Below are 21,221 nucleotides of genomic sequence, written 5' to 3' on the forward strand. Positions count from 1 at the left end.
TCAGTGTGAGGACCACGTGCTACACGAAAAATATCAAGACGGTGGCTTGTTTCCTGCCGCTCACGAAGCAGCTGGTCGTTCAACAATGCGATGTCGTACAGTTTCAAGAGTGTCAGGCAAAGGGGGATAAAAACGCGGTTTTTTACGTAAACCCACAGATAAAAGTCGTAAGGTGTCAGGTGTGGAGACCTGGGAGGAGCAGAAGATAATGTTTATGTTCTACTTCTCCCAAGTTTCCATACCTCACTGTTTTCTCTGTTGAATAGTGAAAGTTATTTGTGCTGCCTGTTTGCTTAATAATCTGGATCCAAATTGCTTCGTCTTTTAGTTTTACAAAAATTGCAGTGGGCGAATAATCTCATTGTAATTCCGAAACATAATTTTCTCAGAGTACTATTTCCTGATACAGCCGATCATTTTCATCACTTAAGGCCGCCCGTAACCAAGTGGAAAACTAAACTTCATTGTGCTTTTTTCTTTACCTCTGTATCCGTGTTTACACGGTTACATGGAACTGATGGCACTTGTAAAGAGCTGACAACGCCAGCAAGGGGCGTAACAGAAACACACCGCTGCAACGGAACTAACCATTAGGCCAGTGGTCCTCAAACGTTGTTACTGAAGAGCCGTTACTGGCCTTTTGGTGATGCACTTCGGGCCGCAGATGAACCAGTGTTATTATTAATTGTTAACCTACATAAGCTAGTATGTTATGAGCTCCCAATAGACAAGCTACAGTAAGCGCGCGATAAATTGGTCCCCAAGTAGTGATCGTTAAACCTCGGCACCATGCGGAGTACTTCCTGTCAACTGTTCCTTGTTTCATATTGCTACCCTCGGCGACCTCGAAGATGTGACACTGTAATTGCCTGATGAAGTATTCTTGTATTGTCTGTGTGAGCGGATGATTGAATTATAACGGTAATCGTACTTGCATTTAAATGCATTATACGGGTGACACAGAATCACAAATGTTTACTAATTGTTTTGAATGTAACTTTTCTTCTGCTCAATGTGTTTTTATTACAACAGTCTTGATTTAATTTCATATCCCTTATGAAAAGTATATACCGTATTTTAAGATGATCATCTCTGAAATGTATGGAGCATATTAACGACTGCCGCGCGAAGTGGCTGCGTGGTTCGAAGCGCAATGTCACGAATTGCGCGGCCCCTACCGCCGGAGGTTAAAGTCCTCCCATGGAAATGGGTGAGTGTGTGTGCGTTGTGTCCGCAGCTCGTGGTCGTACGGTAGCGATCTCGCTTCCCGCGCCCGGGTTCCCGGGTTCGATTCCCGGCGGGGTCAGGGATTTTCTCTGCCTCGTGATGACTGGGTGTTGTGTGATGTCCTTAGGTTAGTTAGGTTTAAGTAGTTCTAAGTTCTAGGGGACTGATGACCATAGATGTTAAGTCCCATAGTGCTCAGAGCCATTTGAACCATTTTGTGTGTGTTGTTCTCAGCATAGGTTAGTTTAAGATAGTTTAAGTTACTTTAAGTAGTCTTTAAGTCTAGGAACCGATGGCTCAGCAGTTTGGTCTCTTACGAATTCACACATTGTAGTTGTAATTGCATTAACGACTCTGTGGCACAGTGTCCTATTCCGTAGCAGTGTGTCGTTTCTGCACTCAACAAGAAGTGGATGGAGTTGTGGGAGGAAGAATGGCTGGCGGTGACGGCCAATGAACTGCGTCTTGGGATTGGGCAATGTCCTCTCATACATAGCTTTCTACTATGGCGGGAGGATCCCCCGTTTTGTGATGCTTGTGGTGTGCACATCTCTTTCCGGCACATTTTAACAGACTTCGTTTTATACCGTGATGCAAGAGCAGAAGCACAAGTTGCCGGGGATCTGCCCTGTGTTTTTGCTAATGATGAGATGTGTGTGTCTAGGGTTTTAAAGTTTTGTGATGTGTCTGGACTCTGGTCTAAACTTTTAGGCTGGAGGTTTTAGTGTATTGTAGAGTGGCTGGCTCCTCCCTTTTTTCCTTGCGGTCAGCCAGCCACTTCATCTGCTTTATTGTTTTAGCTCCCTCTACCACTTTCTTCTTGTGTTGTCCGTGTTTTACTGATGACGGCATGCTTCGTCCCACGCTTCGGTGTGGGTAGGCACATATTTTTCCCATCTTGTTACCTGTGTTTTACGTTCTGTTCTATCTTCCTGTTCTGAGTATTTTCTTGACACCCGTCTCAATCTGTTATTGAGCGGGCGCTGAAGACCTTGCCGTCGTGCGCCCATACAACCCTCTCCATCCTATGTTTCTAGCGTGTCAAAATTTATACTATAGCAGCTAGTCGGTACAAGTCGTGCACGTCAGTGAGTTCTCAGAGTTGGGAGACAAACTATAAAACATTCCCTCCTCTCAGATCCTCTAACCCTGCAGTGGCCAGGCTACTTACCTTTCTGCCCCTGAGGTAAGCGGCCACCTCTACTTAGCTCACGGACGAATTCTTCAATGTGAGTTGAAATTGAGCACATCTTAAAATATTGCCGTCTCTGTATTTTTGTTTGTTACTTAGCAGGAAAAGTACGCTCTTAAGAAGCTGTCAACGTTACGTGACATTCTTGATTTCTGCTGTTAGTTGCTAAATTCATGTTATTGTGCAAAGTTGCATGTCCAAGTTCGGCGAATGATCTCAGAAAATAAAGCAACCAGGAGTTACATACGAAGTACCTTTACTGGCATTCAGAGTAATCACCATTACCAAGAGCAGACTTCTGACATCGATTGTAAATCTATAAGAAACTCTCAGTAATGGCTTCTTGTGGAATCGCTGAAAGCACCGGGGCCACGCGTTGTTGGATATCTGCAACGTCTGAGTGTTCAGCTTCCTCGCTCGACGAAAGGTGACTATTCTTTAGCTCCCAGATTTGGTGCCGGTAGACATCTCTTTGTTTCCCCGCCTTAAATTAGCTCTGAAAAGACTTACGCTTCGCAGACGCTGCGCGTTACAATGCTGCTTCGAGCGATTCCACGATTAGCGCTTGTTGACAGTTTCCAAGAGTTCTACAACTGATGCCAGAGTGTGTTGTAGCTAGTGATGAATACTTTGACGGTCAATACAGGTATTTTGTCCTGATCTCTTGTTTTCTTTATTTTATGAAACCATTCACCGAACATTTCGGACGTGCCTTGTAAAATAAGGGTGAGAACCGCGGACCACAAGTATAATTCATTCAGGCCACATGCGGCCCGCACTTTGAAAACACTGCTTTAGGCTATCTGCCTCAGCACTTCTGCAGGCTTTACTCGAACTTTCGTTGTTGTTTCCACCCATGATTTTCCAACGCTGCTACCAGAGGCTATTACACAGTTAATGTGAGAAAAGGAGAGTTGGGTGGACAGTTTTCGTGGAGGATCTTGGCTCATCCTGCCAGAAGGGATAAAAACATTTGGTCATTCAAATTACGCTATGAACACAGCATGCAACAAACGACAAATTAGCAGGAAGTGTACTACACAATCGAAAAAATTATTTGAGTAATGTCATCCACATTCTGTGTATAAGGAAACGTTACGCTAATGATTTCCCTTTCGGAAAACGTACATGAAAATTGTTTATTAGTGAGAGCGTCCTGTTGTTTTAAGAAAAGCTCAGAAACTAACCCACCGGCTCACTTTATTAACCGTTTGAATGCTTTACAGGATCACCATTAACGGAATTATCAAAATACTGTTTTCAGACATTTTAGATGTCACTTAGATTCCAAGATGCCACTCCAGGCGGGTGTAAAATGAATTTGCGCAACGGAGTGTAATAAACGCTATAATGAAGATTTGGCCCTGTCTGACTACCCCCTGAAGCAGATCTTACGATCTCTTAATTCTATAAATTACGATCTAAACATAAATAAATGATGAAGGCAACTAATCCTACTAAATGATAAACGTTGTTCCTGCTTGTACATTTATTGTAGATTAAAAAAACCTTTATATTACAAACTTCACATTTCCTAGGCAAAATTACTAATCAATTGCCCAACTCTGCCCCTTATTATGACTGCGCGGTCTAATATCAATAGCGCGAAATGGCTGACATCATCCACGTACCAAACACTAGGAGACACTACTTTCAAAGATGATCTACGGTGGTCTGGAACCTCAGTGGAAATAAACTAACGTGATCACAGCTGTTTAGCTTTTATAGTCCTAATAAGCCGAAGCAATTTGCGATGTCACCATATGTACTGCGTCCGGTGCGTCGAAGTGATGGTTCTCGCACTCGTCTGCGACGACGGAAGAACTTGAAAGGTATGTGCTAAGGTCTGATCAGGGTGGATCCAGAAAATAAAGTCGATAGTTGCCAACCGCAAGGTGGAATGAGTATAATATCTTTGAGTAGGAAAATCTTTGATGGTTAAGAGAGCCGAGTGCAGAAAAAAAAAACTCGTTCGTCGCAGCTAGGTGCCAGGAGGAAGCAGACGTGGGACAAACGGCATTATTCTCTTAAACTTGACTGCTGAGTCAAGTACATGTTTCCTCACTGGCAAATTGGAGGAGCGCACGAAACAAGTTCGACACGCAGTCAGATGCAGGTTTGTTGAATAATTATTTTGTAACAATTTTATCTTTGATACTTCCACTAATTAAAAAGGAAACAATTTTGGTTAGATACTTTCACTTTTAAAGATAATTTTGGACATGATACTTTCAAACTCCAGCCACAAATAAACTCTTTCAAACACTAGGACGGCAGAAGGTGGTCCTTTGACTAATATACTCTAATACTGTCTTCTCCTCATTCTGTTCTGCAGACGAGAAACGCGAACTCTCAGCCACAAGGACGGAGATCAGATAACGTCTCAACGTAAGTATAGGCAGAGGAAGTGCCCTCAATTACTGAACGCTGTGTACTCAACGATGACTTCTAACACGGAGGTGAAGTTCAGAATCGTATAGGTTCGCAACAGTACAGTGTCTAACTGTTCTAATTATAAACTCTCCTGAGAGCAAAGACAGAAACTTCGTCCGTATCATGCAAGATCTCGTCTCTCCAGCGCTAGCTTCGCAACCAGACCTGGCTCCTCACCATCGTAATTCCGAAAATGAATCATATTCCCGAAGCCACGGAATATTCTCCCTCTCTACAGATTCTTACGAACGGCGACCGACCATATTTTAGTCTTTTGTCGTCCAGAGCGGAAAGTTTGTGAGGAAAAACCTATACTCGTACAATGGTACGCTTCTAAGTAAAAATCCTTGGAAATAACCCAGCCACTTCTTCGTTCCTCTCACCTGCGTCCATGATTTCCATAGTTTCCGAAGCATAATCTTTTCGGTTCGGCTACAAAGCCGGCCGGTCGCGACTCTATTGTGCTCCAGCGCTTAGGTGCTACGACGTCTATCTCCCTCTTCCTGTGTTTAAGCAGGACCAACACACCTGTGTGAGCCTTCCACCCAGCACTTGAGTTCCATCTGCTGTTTCATTTCCACTGGCGTTCCAACCTTTACTTGTATGATAATAAAGACACTCCGTCACCTTTCATGCAATAAGCGTTAATAATTATTTACAAGGCATACGTGACAGTGTCAGTGTCCTTTAAATATTCATATATACGATGTAGTACCTATCAAATAATACCTAATATGGTTGTAGATCATGGAAAAGTATGTGGATGGGTGCTTGTAAGGTGCAAAATTATAGCCACCTTACCAGACTTCTCAATAGAAACAGTACGTTGCGGTGCTTGTTACGCTCCTGTGTTGAGAAACACTATTTGCTTGTTCCCCTCTTGTTGCTCTATTCACTACATAGACCAAGCTTCCTGTGACGACCCAAAGTTAATTTTACGGAAGTTATTACCTGAAAAAAACGAGCGTATAGAAAATTAAATTTTAAACAGTGTTTCTTTTTCGTGAAACACGGTTGGGGATAGCTAACATGGCCATACAAAATCCACAAAGTAACAAAAATGGTTTTTCTTATGTGAGCAGAAAACTGTAGCTTCAATCGAAAAAATATTAAGTGATAAAGTTGCAGAGCTTGAAGCGGTCTGTTGATTTCTTTTGCATGCATATCAATTTCTTCCTTACTTTTAGAAGTATAACGAAAAATTGTTAAAATCGGGTCCACTATAACTCGTAATTCACATTCCCATACTTTCCATGTGCTCTACGTATAGCCCGCGGTTAGTCGAAAAATGTTAAATATTTTTTGAGATACATCTATAAAAAAAAAAAAAAACACGCCTTCTGTAACTATCTAGATCATCTTAGCGGATGGCCCTATAGCATAGTTTTGATATCATGCTATTAAATAATTTTTACGATTTTATTGATTGTGACACCGAAAAACTTGCACTTTTGTTGGATGTATCTTTCTTTAAACTATTTCATTCTTTATTTTATGAAAATGCCGGCCGCGGTGGTCTAGCGGTTCTGGCGCTGCAGTCCGGAACCGCGGGACTGCTACGGTCGCAGGTTCGAATCCTGCTTCGGGCATGGGTGTGTGTGATGTCCTTAGGTTAGTTAGGTTTAAGTAGTTCTAAGTTCTAGGGGACTTATGACCTAAGATGTTGAGTCCCATAGTGCTCAGAGCCATTTTATGAAAATAAATTTGTAAGATAGAAATTGCTGACTTTTTTCACGAACTTAAAAAGAAATTCTACTTTCTTCTGAAGCCGAGATAACATTTTTGTACAAAAACAAATCTAATACACACAGTTAACATATTAAAGCGAAGCGCTTGATGGAGGTTATATTTTCAGGAAAAATGTGCTAGATGTGTTTAATTGATTTTTGGTATTCGTAAATGAGATATAAAGTTAGCGTGCAAAGGAGGACTACACCAGCTGGAGCGGACTGCGGGAGCGGGGGGAGGGGGGGTGGGGGGGGTGGAATGTACGCACGCACCATGCGCAAACTTATTCCAAAAGACCCGCGCTTGCATAATTTTTGCTATGTTGTATATACTTGATTTTGTATCACAAATTAAGTACCGAACGAATTAAGAAAACATTAAAAAAACCAGCAACACAAATAACTTCTGTATCATTAATTAAGTAAAACATTTAAAGTGTGTCGTGAAAAAAATATTGCAGTAGAAGTACAAAATTATTAAAAAGACGGTAAACGTAAACAAATTGTAAGTTAAATAAAGATTGAATATTTCTATGGCTACTAAGGCAAAATGACTATAACATTCTCTTTTATCTCGTCAAGCTACTCCAGAGTAAGTACAAAAGGACTTTTGCACGTTGTCCAGAAGCCGAGATAACAAAGAATATGCAAGCGTGGACCTTATATAATCATTTTTCAAAGCGAGTGCGTGCCAGAATGAGATTTACACTCTGCAGCGGAGTGTGCGCTGCTATGAAACTTCCTGGCAGGTTAAAACTGTGTGCCAGACTGAGACTTGAACTCGGGACCTTTGCCTTTCGCGGGGAAGTGCTCTACCAACTGAGCTGCCCAAGCACGACTCGCACCCCCTCCTCACAGCTTTACTTCTGCCAATACCTCGTCTCCTACCTTCCAGACTTTACACAAGCTCTCCTGCGAACCTTGCAGAACTAGCACTCCTGAAAGAAAGGATATTGTGGAGACATGGCTTAGCCACAGCCTGGGGGATGTTTCCAGAATGAGATTTACACTCTGCAGCGGAGTGTGCGCTGATATGAAAATTCCTGGCAGATTAAAACTGTGTGCCGGACCGAGACTCGAACTCGGAGTTTGTCTTTCGCGGGCAAGTGCTCTACCAGTTGGTAGAGCACTTGCCCGCGAAAGGCAAAGGTCCCGAGTTCGAGTCTCGGTCCGGCACACAGTTTTAATCTGCCAGGAAGTTTCGAGTGCGTGCCAGTTCTCCCACTCTGGTACCCACTCCAGCTGACGCACTTCACGCTACAGGTTTCACTTTATTACTAAATTATTAATACTAAAAATTAATGAAGACATATGCTAATATTTTTTCATGAGAATATAAGTATTCAGTATTAAGCTTAACAAGTGCATCACAGTAAAATACTAATGGTGCCCCCTAGTAGTTTATTTTATTTCTTTTGTTTAAGTTATTTCGGCTCCATAATGTCATAGAAGAAAGGTTTCTCTTTTTGGAAAAAGACGCAAAAGAAAATTGCAAGTCACCAAAGTCATTTTTTGATTCTTACAATTAATGAAATTGTAAAAATTATTTACTAGCACGGCAGCACAAACCACTGCAAAGAAAACAATCTGAAAACCATTACTGTAGGGACATCTGTTGAAAAGATATAGCTCATTACTGAGAGCGCCCTTTTTCAAAAAGTCGATCTATCTCAAAAATAACTATATTTTTTAATTTTTCAGGCTCGTATTTTCTGATCTACCTCAGGCTATGCGTACAGTAATGGGAACATGAGTGTTAATGAGGTATAGAGAACCCAACATCTATCAGTTTCTTCTCTGTATCCCAAAACGTAAGAAAGTAATCGATACTGATAAGCAAATCAATCGATTGTTTGCGTTGAGCGCTACAACTTTAACATTTTTAGATGGGAACTACAGTTTCTTACTTATGTGTTTTGCAACTTCGCGGATTATTTTGACCATGTTAACCTTTTGGATCCTGTTTCATGAAAAAGAAACTCTGTTTAAAATTCAATTTCCTATACCCTCATTTTTTTGTTTTCGGGTAATAATTTTTGCAATCGCTTCTCCTTAACGCTTAACTAACTACGCATGTAGCAGGAGGGTGCTTTCACCTTTGTAATGACCCTAACTTACAAGGAAAGGATGCCTTCTAGTCATAGCCGAATTCGTCCAAATTCATGGTACATGAAAGTGCCCCAAATGGGAAGTTCAGATGGCCAAGCGTTTAGGAAATAAAAGGAATTATGTTACGGATCTATCACCATGTGAACCTTATTAATTGTTCCTGTGACAATATGTTTAGGAAGCGGGGAAATGATGATGAGGAACCTCAAGGTCCAGAAGAAGAAAATGCGCATGCTGAACTGCCACCGGTCGAAGATTACAGTGAAGATGCTAAATGTGTGCTACTGCTAAAGACTGAATATCTTTCCTCATTCTATGAATGCTGTAATATGTGAGTGCAATTATCTCACTTTATTTACGTCATTTCATTGTAAGCTAGCCATTTTTGTTACTGTTTTTTTGGAATAAAAAGAAAGTTGTTAAAAAAGAAAAAAAATAGCTGTAAGAGAACGGATTCGTAATGAAAGGGTCGCAGGTTCGACACCACTCAGTGGCAAATATTTTTGTACTCCTTGGCAAATATACGACGAACTGTTCCAAGATGGAGAACGTACAGTACCAAAGTAATTCCCCCGTAAATGTACGCCGCTAGTGCAACACTGCGACTTATATTTTTATCGTCAGGTAAAATACCTCATAAAAATGTCAAAACTGCACTTACCTCATCGAGAAAGAAGAAGAAATCACTTCCCGAGAAGCTTGCATCAAACTACTTTCCATTATACATCACCAGGCATCCTCGCACGTATTTAGCGATATGTTGCGTTACTCGTGGTTCGCTGCTGGACTGTGCGATGAAAGATATTTTCAGAATGTCAATCAAGTTTGTTTTTCTATGAAGACATTAAAAAAACGATGTTACTGCAAAAAGGCGGCATTTATAACTTGCACAAGATGCGGTCAAAATTATTGCTTCCCCTATTCATTTGATGACTATAATCCCGGTACATGTAATTAATCAATTGCAAACTAATGGAAGCATCGATTGACATACACGACGTTCCCGTGTCCTTGTTAACTACAATCCCTTTTTAAATGTTTACAGTCCCGCACATTCATCCTATGCATATACTTTTTGTGTTCGTAGAAATTAATAAAATGATCTGTATAATGTTGCAGGTAATAGTGATGTCAGTAGTGTACGCAATGCCAAGGAGCACAAAAATATGTACCACCGGGCAGAGTCGAACCTGCGACCCTTTCAATGCAAATGCGATCTCTTACCGCTGAGATTAACACCGATTCTTAAACACACTCTCACAGGAACAGTTGCTAATGTGCACATGGTGGTAGATCCGTATCAAAATTCCTTTTATTTCTTAAACGATAAATTTTGACGAATTCAGCGATGACAGGTAGGCGTCCTCTCCTTGTTAGATTGTCAGTAGACTATAACGTGGCAATGGAAAGATCTTCGGCTACAGTGATTCGTCGGGGCGGAGAAATCAGAAAGTGACTCCTATGTTTGCTATTTGTTTTGGGGCTTGAGTAAATGGCATCAAAGATGCCGAACCTAATTTGTATGTTTTGCAAAGCACACACAAAGTGAAAGAATTTTTACATGAGAATTTGAAAAGTGTAGAGAAATAGCTGATTATACGAGTAAAACAACATTCCGTTAGGAAAGCGATTTACTCCGACGTCAAGTTACCTCGCTGTTGGTACAGGCGAAGAATACCAAGAAACGTGTTTTGTCTGATTGGTAAGTTGCTGCACTAAATTTGTCTGATATCAATTTTCATTCTACGCGTGACCAACTTATTTGCTCATGTTCCACAGTTTTCAGACGTAATCCTTTGTTACCGAACGGCAATTTTTTTAATGTTTTCAAAATAGTCTCAAAATGTAAGGTGCTCTCACTTTCTTCAGAAAAATGATTTTTTTCGCTTTAATTCACCCAAATACACTGGTAAAATAGATTTCCTATGACCTTCTTTGGTCTCACTTTTTATTTTCTCAAACGGTTCCCTGGGTTTGCATTATGCCACGGCGTTTGAAAAATATTTCTTCGGTAAGTGAGATATATCATTCAACTAAATTGCGAAAAATAGATGTATTGCTAACATGCAGTTCGGTAAAATTTGATGAAATTTTTGAAAAAATGACGAGATCAGACGCGACGCGAAAAATTTCTGAAATTAGTATCTTTTTTACAAGTTTCTTTGTGTGGTCGTCATCCACAGCAAGCACAGAAATATTCGTTTTATAAATAAAAACCGCCTTTTCTTGCTGCAGTGTTATTTCTTCCATACGCGTTTCTCCTTTTACTTTAAAGCATTGTCAGTGGAATCTGGAGTGATGTAGGTTTGTTTTAATATGCGATTTTTGTAGATTATAAAACAGCTCACGTCTATTTCTTACCTAAATAAGTGATTACTTACAGATCTTCACATTTGTGGTTGACATCTACGTTTAGAACTCATCTGCTCACATATCGCACTGCAACTTCCCTTACGAAACATAAGAGCATTTTCATAGTATAAACTTTTTCCCTTCATAATTTTGACATTGTTTGCTCAATTTGGTGTGGAACACTATTAGTCTTCTATCACTATTTGTAGATATTTTATTGAAAGCTGTGCTTTATAGTCATCATGTTTGGTTTTGTTTACGTACATGTTGCCAATCTAGCGATGTATATCCTGAAAACTAATCCTGTTCATTTCTGATGTGTTCATACCTGTGTAATGTATGTTGTGGGTGTGAGGTGGGAGGCGGGGGGGGGGGGGGGAGGCGAGAGAGAAAGAGTCTGTATCCATGGATTAGTATTTTGTGTGTGTGTCGGTTGTTATTAGGGCGAGTTGTATGAAGTTGAATGTGATTGTAATAGCTGTCAGAGAGTGGTTGAAAGTTTTGGTGTTCAGCTGATTTGAATTTTGGTTTAAGTTTTGTGAAGGGGTTCATTGACAAGTGAGTAGAAAGGCTTTAGGTTGTATTATTATTATGATAATAACACTCCGCTGGAGTGTTAATCTATTATTTTATCCACTAGTTCAAAAATGGCTCTGAGCACTATGGGACTTAACTTCTACGGTCATCAGTCCCCCAGAACTTAGAACTACTTAAACCTAACTAAAATAAGGACATCACTCACATCCATGCCCGAGGCAGGATTCGAACCTATGACCGTAGTGGTCGCTCGGTTCCAGACTGTAGCGTCTAGAACCGCTCGGACACCCCGGCCGGCTATCCAGTAGTGTGAACGAGTTGTTTGCTAGTTGCTCATCATCATTCCAGAGGGTTTTCTTTTCTGCTTTGATTTTCTATATGTGAAAATTTTCTTGCAGAGCTGTGAGGTGTTTTTCATTGTTGATTCTAACTATTTTCATGTCTTCTGCTCTGGAGGTTGGTTTGTGATTGTGTTCTCTTAGGTGTTCTGAGAATGTGGGGTGGTATATCTCATACTTCCAGGCTCTCGTGAGTTCTTTGCATCTGACGTTAAATATTCTGCATGTTTGTCTTGTGTATCTGCAATCACAAGTATTATAATTTAATTGGTATATACCTGCTTTCTGGTGTATGTCCATGTCTTCTGTCAGTTTTGGGGTGTATCTTTGGATAGAACTGTCTGTTTGGTATGCTACGTTTATGCCCTTTCTTTTGAAAACATTGGTGATTTTATGCATGAGTTTGTGTTTGCATGTCATTGTGTACTATCTTGTATTTTCTCTTATTTTTCCTGATTATTCTGTGTAGTTGCCATGGTACGGTGTGTTTCTGATTGTGTTTGGTTCTATTGTGTTGTTGTTCATTGTTTTACCTTTTCTGCTTTTATTTTACTTTTAATTTTGTTGTTTAGCTTTGTGACTATGTTACTAATGTAATTGCTGTTTTCACTATCTGCATTATTATGTCAAGTGTTTTTTCTTTTTTGAGTGGAACTGTGTTGAGTCTATGGAATATGTGTCATAGTGCTGCTTGCTTTTGTGAATGTGGGTGGTTTGCGGATTGAGGAATGATAATGTCAGTTGCTGAGGGTTTACAGTAAATAAAAAAGACTGATTACTGTATTGTTTTTGTTTGTTATATCCATAAAGTTAATATGGTCATTCTATTCTCTTTCAATTATGAATTTTATATTTTTATGTATCTCAGTGATGTCATTAAGTAGTTTTTCAATTTTTGTTTGTGGTTTGTCTGTTAAACAGATTTTATCGTCCATGTACCTGAACCAATACAATATATTGTATTATTTTGCCATTTTTTTGTGGAAGTGATCTGTTTGTTGTTGTTTATAAAAATATTTGTTGAGAAATCATTGGTAATCTATTTCCTTGTAAGTAAAATCTGTTATTGAAATGGAAGTAATTTGTTCTGTTACTAGGTTTATTATTATGAGTATTCCATTAATATGTTCATCAGGGAGCTGACTGTGTGTTTTCGTGTAGTTATTTATAATGTATATTGTTTATGGTACTGGTACATTGAAAAACATGCTTTCTCTATCAAATAAGAGGATTGTTAGTGTATCTGGGATTTTTATATCTTTTATTTGTTGTATTAGCTGTCTGTTTTTATTGGTTCTGTCTTCTTTTGCTTTGAAATTTTCAGATACTAACTTTAGCATGTATTTTGCAAGCTTTCATGTTTTTTTTTTCTTTTTTAAATAAGAGAGATTTGGTTTGCAGACCTTTGGTTGGTTTTGGAGGACAGGTTCATAGGAATTAATCTGTGTCAGCTTCCTTTTATCTATGCAGTACATTAAACAGTCTATACTTTCCACAGTATATTTTATTTTTGTCTGGAATATGTTCATTGGGTCTGGTTATTTTGTAGGGTTATTTTGTGAGATGGATCCTTGAGTTTATTCAACGTATTGTTGTTTGTCTATAACTACTACTGACCACTTTAAAATGGTGACATTTTGATTTTGAAGTTTTTTGCTAATTTTTCTGAGTGTTACAGATTCTGCGTTTGTGATATTGTGTTATTTCGTTGGTTATTGCACTATCGATTTAGTTTTTACTAGTTCTGTAGTTAATCCAAGGTTGACATTGCTGTATTCTTTTTTACTTTGCTTATACATTTTCTGCTTCTATAATTAGGTTTTCTATGTATTCTTCATATATTTCTGAACTTACATTTTATTTTAATGCTCTCTCCAATAGCTGTCTTTCTTTACTGTTTATTTGGGTGTTTCTAAGGTTCTCTAATCTTTAGTAGAATTTGTGTGTGTTTTTATTGGTTGTGTTTAAAGTTATTTTCCTGTGACTGAAATTTTTTCAGTTGACTAATCATTCTTCTACAAACTATTTACATTCTTTGTACAGCAGTTTTTGTGGACTTACAACCTTGTTTACCAGATGGGAGGAAAGTTACATGTTATTACTGATGTTTGCAAGTTCCAAATGTCTCTTATTTAACACGTAATTTTGTTCTTGTTTTGTAGAGTATAGTGATCTGATTTCGAATTTTTTGGACAGCATACATTGCTTTTGCAGCATCAGGTGAAATATTTTTAGCTATATATTGATATATGTGTGTACAAGATCATTACGTTTGCATATGGTGCTCAATGTTTTGGTTTTATGAACATTTAGGTGAAGCCTTCTGGATTTCTGGTATAGACCACATGGAAATGCTTGGCATGGTGTGAATAACAAGTTAGTTTTTGGAGCCATCACCTGCAGCAAGCACAAATAATAAAATTAAATAAAATCAAGAAATAAAAATAATAAAAACTACCTCTTACGTCCGCAACAAAATTACTACACATAGAAAACCAAAGCAGAAAAGAAAACACTGTTGAATGATCAAGCACGTATGACAAACAACTCATTGTTTACACTAATAGATAAAACAGAGTAAAACTCCAACATAGGATTAATATCACAATAATAATACTACCCAACCTCTTTCCACAACTTGTTCATGAATCTTCACCGCAAAACATTTAAACCAAAACTCATATTAGCTGTACACCAAAACTGTCAACCACTCTCTGACAGCTATTACATAGACACACTTTATCTCACTTAAAACTCTCTCTCTCTCTCTCTCTCACACACACACACACGCACAGATACTAATCCATATGGATACACATTCTTTCTCTTTCTCTCTCATTCACATTATATATGAATATAAGCGTTTGTTTACAGGATATACTTCGTTAGGTTGGCATGATTTACGTAAACAAACCAAACAGGATGAGACACAGTAGTTACAACTGTAAAGCAAAGTTTTCGGTAAAATATCTACAAGTATTGACGGAGGACTAATAACTCTCTATAGCAATTTGGGCGAAAAATATCAAAAAGTTGAAGAAAAAATTTCAAAAGATGAAAATGTGCTTATGTTTCGTAACTTAAGTTATAGTGCGACCAGCGACGTGTGATCAAATGAGAGCAAACGCAGATGCGAAACAAAAATGCGAAGAACTGTAATTAATCACTTATTACAGTAAAAAGCAAGACGTGATCTATTTTATAATCTACAGATATATCGTATTAAATCAAAACTGTATTATTCTAGATTACACTGAAGATGGCTTAAAGTAAAAGACGAAGCGCGTCTGGAAGAAATAAAATACACTGCAGCAAGAGAAGGTGGTTTTTATTTACAAAACGAATAGTATTTGTTGGTTTAGGATAATCGAATATCTTCATTTTATACAGCTTTCGCCGTGTTGGTATAAGTGAAAAATATTGATCGTGGCCTCTCCTACTAATGCACGTCGTATAAGAAGCAGAAACGTTTACCGGCAGATGTGGGAATTAAATGGTGACAGTATCTTGGCCTGTACAGTATCATGACCTACACAGTCTACTGTGTATCATTCCGCTATACTGCTGCTCGCGTTTGTCGGAATCCCACGATGGTCATGCGAATGTGGAATCGACGGGTACAAGAAGAATATTCCCATTGTCTTCTCAAGGGCGTCGTATGATTAGCGCACGGGAGGGCAGGCATGACTGTACAGCCAAATCACGTACCTTGAGTCAGGACATGGTCTTGTTTGTAGCAGAACCAGTACATCCGGAGACAGTGCGGAAATGTCTGGCGGGCCGGCCGCTGTGACCGAGCGGTTCTAGGTCTGGAACAGCGCGATCGCTACGGTCGCAGGTTCGAATCCTGCCTCCGGCATGGATGTGTGTGATGTCCTTAGGTTAGTTAGGTACTAAGTTCTAGGGGACTGATGATCTCAGATGTTCAGTCCCATAGTGCTCAGAGTCATTTGAACCATTTTTTGAATGTCTGGCGGTCCACAGACTGTCAGCACTGGCAGCCATTGTCGCGCTATTCCTTGACACAGATACAAGGTCGACACGTCTTTAGACGGGTCCCAATTCTGTGTACGGCGCCATGATGGACCTGAAAACGAACATTTCCACAGAACGCCCGTTAGTGAACTAGTAATGACGTCAGCATTAGCAGCAACGTTTTCTCCGAAGTTCGCCACTTACACTAAGTATAAAATACATTTAATATTAATCCTCCTTATAAATACAAAAAGTTAAAAACTACAACTGCTATTTCTTCAGAAACTTTTTAACTCTTTTCATGTTATTGCCTCTGCGACAAAAGTTCGCTATCATATCTCTATCTTTTGCTTACTGCTGTACTGCCCTGGAGAACTGTCCTCAGTTTTAAGGTATTCGATCACTATTACTGTCAATTACTCAATTATTTTGGTACGTAATACACCGGGATGACGAAAGTCATGGGATACCTCCTAATATCGGGTCGCACCGCCTTTTGCTCGGCGTAGTACGGCAGTTCGATGTGATTGACTCCACAAGTCGTTCGTAGTCCCCTGCAGAAATATTGAGCCACGCTGCCTCTGTAGCCGTCCATAATTGCGAAAGTGTTACTGGTGCAGGATTTTGCGCACGGACTGACCTCTCGATTAGGCCCCATGTCGGGCAACCTTAGTGACCAAACGTTTCGCTCGAATTGTCCACAATGTTCCTCAGACCCATCGCAAACAATTGTGAATCGGTGGCATGGTGCATTGTCATCCATAAAAATTCAGTCGTTTGGGAACAAGAAGTCCATGAATGGCTGCAAGTAGCCGAACACAACCATTTCCGGTCAATGATCGGTTCAGTTGAACCAGAGGACCCAGTCTATTCCATGTAAACCTAATTATGGACCAAGACATTTATAGTGAATTACGTAACAATCATTTCAGTGGTTATTTAAATTCACAAGTATAATTTAAACAACATCGTTCAAAAATTCACACAACTGAAACGTGTATATACAGTCAAAGAATTTCCATGAGAGATACAACATTATACATAAGCAGTACTACAAAATGACACAGAAATATCGATACAGATACAAAATAAGCCGAAAATAGGTGTTACAAGTTGAACGACTAAGCTGAAGTGAGTGTGGTACTCGTCTTCAAAACACGTTGCGCTATTATTTAAAACAAAAAAAAAAACTTTAAACAGAAAGTATATTCAAAATTCTCATTCAATGAATTTAAAGCAACATAATTTTAAAAATTAAAACGGATAGAATGGATATAACGGATATACATCCACAACTTCCTCAGCAATTACAAAAATGCAACCACAATAATTTATGAGACTGCACCATATGAAACAAATTTAATAAAATAAATTTATAAATTAGCCGTCATCCATGACAGGAAGATCTGCAATGATATGAATAGCATAATAGTATTTAGCCTTAATAAAGTGATTTCTTAGACGGACGACAACCATCGACATTTATAAACAAATTAAATAAAACTTATATCGATGAGAAGTCCCATCATTGAGCTCTGGTAAAGTGCAGCAAATCAAGACTGGGCCACCGTGCTCAAACTTACGAGAGCTACCTTATTTTAGGCCAGTGACACGAACATTTTTCTCAATCGCGACCAGAGCATTTATGGATAAAAAATAAGGCCACCCAGCACTTCCGCACGTGCATCGAGATGAACCAGGATTCTTAACCCCGAACAGGCAACCATTATCTCACTGGATTACACAGATAATGTTGTGTGGAGGGCAAACCAAAGACTACAGTTTATTGGTAGAACACTTATATGACGCAAAAGGTCTACTAAAGAGTTGCCTACGCACGCTTGTTCGTCCTCTGCTGGGGTACTGGTGTGCGGTAATGGGTCTTTGCCAGATAGGACTGACGGAGGACATCGAAAAAGTCCAAAGATGACCGCTTGTTTGGTATTATCGCGACATATGGGAGCGTCACGCGTATGATAATCGAATTGAGATGGCAATGATTAAAACAAAGGCGTTTTCTTTTACGATGATGTCTTTCGACAAAATTTCAATCAACAATGTTTTTCCTTGAATATGTGTAAACAGTCCATTTTCGCTAACCTACATAAGGAGCAGTAATCATCGGAATAAAGTAAGAGAAGTCAGATCTCGTAGTGAAGGATTTAATTGTTCACTTCTACTACGCGCTGTTAGAGAGTGGAACCGTAGAGAAATAGCCAGAAGGTGGCTCAACAACCCTCTGCCGGGCACTTAAGTGTGAATTTCAGAGTGGTGTTGTACGTGTAGAGATGGAAAGGAACTACATAGACAGAAAAACAGATATGTCCAGGGCTCCAGCGGGGTGAATCTGTCGAGGGTGGCTACAGGCTCGAAGATAGAGGCGGAAAAGAAATACTATTGCACCCAGAATGAAATTTCGACTCTCAAGCGGAGTGTGCGTTGATCTGAAACTTCCTTGCAGATTAAAACTGTGTGGAGGACCGGGACTGGAGCTCGGGACCTTTGCCTTTCGAGGGCGAGTGCCCTACCTACTGAGCTACCCAAACATGACTCATAAGCCATCCTCACAGCTGTACTTCAGCCAGTACGCCGTCTCCTACATTCCAAACTCCAAACTACTGCTTCGAATGCACCGCAACAGTGGCGACTTTCGAGTCCGCACGGTTCACCACATATCTCAGCCATCTTATGCTATACAAAATGTCTTTCGCTGTCACAAAATTCTTAGATGAGTGGTTTTTCAGTCTGGAACCGCAGTTTTACCCGTATACAACTACAAATAAATATTCGATTACTGTGTTTAACCTTGGCAATCAGAGCTTGTGTTTTGGTACCACGACTGCGATACTGGTTCGGTATGACAAAAAGAAGAGTAAAGGCCCCTCAAGATACAGCCGTTCTTAAACACTGAAAGTTTTCGATCGAAAAAATATCCTATTAAAATTACAGTGGATGTCGATTCGGCGCTCTTATACGGAGGCGTTAACAATGAAAACTGTGTTATACGTGTTATAAAGTTTTAGATTAATTTTACAGAGAACGAATAAAGCTGGTTCACTTCCTTTTGTGTTGCTGATTACCGCTTGTAATTAGCCTCTCCTCTCTTCCGCACGAAGGCCGACTATCGTTGCTTACTCTGCATCTTGAATGACGAAGCACTGTTTGAATCTTTTCCACGGGCGGACTCTGTGGAAATGGCCCGTCATGTGAGAGAGTATGAACCTTGTGCGCACTATCAGGGTTGCCGCATCATGGATTTTCTATCACACCACCAGATTGCTGAGAAAGATACATCTGTTGTCTCGAGCTAAAATGATTTGTTCTTTCGAATGATTAATTGCTGCTAATGGAGACGTGCCTCTTACGGGAAGAACAAATAACCTCTGAGTGGTTTGACCTCTGACGTAATCTACTGTTGATCTCTGGAAGCATAAATCAAGAGGCTGTCGACGGATACGGGCAATGACAGGATTTCCTGCCGTTGTCGAAGTCGTAATAATAGCCGTTATCATTCATCTGCGTCTCTTCCGGTACTTTGTACTTTACTGTCGTTTCGTGATTTCGGGATAAAGAATACGCAGGCTGGCTTAAGACAGTAATTTTAAGGTGAAGTTTATATTATAATCAGTCGATTTAAATTCCTTTCGTGATGTAGATTTCCTTCGCGAATAGGTAAGCAAAAACGGAAATGAAGTTTTGCCAATTACTGTGCCTCTAAGGCCAAATAGTTGTCAGTCGTAGGAAACTTCAACTGCACAGTGTTTAGTGATAGTGATTCTGGTAAAACACTTCAAACTGTAAGAGTAAAGCGTTCAGTTTAACCTGAAAAAATATTAAAAATTATCCAAAAATTTTCTGTTATGTCTCGTGATCCAGCGACAATTAAAGCCGGTGCCAACTAATTTGTCCCCTATATCCATTTCAACAGAACATATTCGACGAAAATCAATTTCAGTGTTTCTAGGTACTGTGAAATAACGTGGGTTGTGACACCACTAAAAAGGAGTCAGATATGGAAAGTAAGACATGGAGTGTCTGCAAGACTAACGAACTTTGCTTGGGTATGGATAAGAGAAAGTACCTTATGTGTGCGTCTGTTGCAACAGTTGTACATTTTATTCAACACGTTTTACCTCCATATCCTACCACAGATTTGGCCTTACCTACTAATGACCATTCGTTTGCTTTTGAGGATGACATTTTAAAGCTGCCACTTTTCTGGAACTAAACGCTTTGAAACTTCTTATTATGAATCTAAGTGTGACGTGACTTACTCATATGAAACTCATATGCTGAAACTTGTAATGTGAAACCGCAAAAGTTTTGGAAATTGGTGGTTAGGTCTTGTGGGACCAAACTGCTGAGGTCATCGGTCCCTAATCCTACACACTACTTAATCTAATTTAAACTTACTTACGCTATGGACAACACACACACACCTACGCCCGAGGGAGGACTCGAACCTCCGAAGAGGGGAGCCGCACGGACCGTGACAAGGCGCCCCAGCCAGCGCGGCGGAAACTGCCATGTGTGGGACTTATTAACCTATAATTCGCCTTACAACAATTAAGAGTTCGCAATGTGAAAGTTTTGCGTCCTAAACATCTCATCGTTAACAATTTGTGGTTCTAGATTAGAACTATGCTGATGTAGATACGTGTTCTATGGCCTTAAAACGCACAAAAGATCTGCTCCCCACAGTACTGATATACATATGTTATCCACACAACAGAAACTGCTGAACTATGATTATCAGCATCTGCACCGAAAGAAATTTCATGCTGTCGTGTGTGGACCTGAAATAAATCACACTGCTCTGAAATGCGAGAGCGTCTGCTAATACGAGGTGGCTTTGAAGATGGTCGAAGGAACTGGAGATGCGCAATAAAGTGAGTCAAAAATCGGTTTCTCTGCTTCACGTACTGTAACTAAGAAAACATCCGTGTCAGAAAGCCTTCATTTGCATACACACAGCAAAAAAAGTTTTGCATCACCTCGATTCCCAGAGTTCCAGAACCTGTACGAAAATTGGAATAGAGATCAACATAAACATCATTTCCGCCTGTTTTGTTGCTAATGAAAACCGCACATGCATGTTGTACCGCCATGCAGTGAGACCTCCAGAGGTGGTGGTCCACATTGCTGTACACACCGGTGCATCTAATACCCAGTAGCACATCCTCTTGCAGTGATGCATGACTGTATTCGTTGTGCCATACCACATACAAGTTCATCGAGGCCTGTTGGTCCAGATTGTCCCACTCCTCAACGGCGATTAAGTGGAGATCCCTCAGAGTGATTGGTGTGCCACATCGTCCATAAACAGCCCTT

Source organism: Schistocerca cancellata, chromosome 6 (assembly GCF_023864275.1).
Source record: "Schistocerca cancellata isolate TAMUIC-IGC-003103 chromosome 6, iqSchCanc2.1, whole genome shotgun sequence".
Lineage (NCBI taxonomy): Eukaryota > Metazoa > Arthropoda > Insecta > Orthoptera > Acrididae > Schistocerca > Schistocerca cancellata.